Source organism: Rhincodon typus, chromosome 50 (assembly GCF_021869965.1).
Source record: "Rhincodon typus isolate 14 chromosome 50, sRhiTyp1.1, whole genome shotgun sequence".
Taxonomy (NCBI): domain Eukaryota; kingdom Metazoa; phylum Chordata; class Chondrichthyes; order Orectolobiformes; family Rhincodontidae; genus Rhincodon; species Rhincodon typus.
This window is the reverse complement of record NC_063381.1, coordinates 2,740,302-2,741,028: the sequence shown is the minus strand read 5'-3', so window position 1 is coordinate 2,741,028 and position 727 is coordinate 2,740,302.

The following is a 727-nucleotide window of genomic DNA, read 5'->3' as shown; positions in this document are numbered from 1 at the left end:
CGAAACAGCTGAAGTTCACCAAATGACTTGATGTTTGATTCAGGTGACACGAAAATGCTTATTTCTGCGAGTTAAACACTTCAGAAGTGAAGAATCTGAACTTCATCAAATGACACAATTTTTTATGTTCGTTTGACTAAAATGCTTAATTCAGCGAGATAAGCATATCAGAAGACTAAAATCTCACCGACACCAGATGACCTAAGTTTTGATGCTGGTTAAATTAAAATGTTTATTTCAGCGAGTTAAGCACCAGAGAAGCAAAAAATCTGACCTTCACCAATTGACCTCATGTTTGATATAGGTTAGACTGAAATGCTTATTTCTGCGAGTCAAACACTTAGAAGATTAAAATCTGAACTTCAGCAAATGACACTTTTTTATGTTCGTTTGAGGAAAAAAGCTTATTTCAGCGAGTTAAGCACTTCAGAGGATCAAAATCTCAACTTCACCAAGTGACTCAACTTTTGATGTTGTTTTGACTAACGTGCTTATTTAAGCAAGATAAGCATTTCAGAAGACCAATATCTCAATTTCAACCAGACACTCAATCTTTGATGCCGGTTTGACTAAAATGCTTATTTCACAAAGATAAGAATATGAGAAGACTAAAATCTTAACTTCACCAAAGGACCTAACTTTTGATGCTGATTTGACTGAAATGCTTCTTTCAGTGAGATAAGCACTTCAGAAGACCAATATCTCACTTCACCAAATGAGTTAGTTT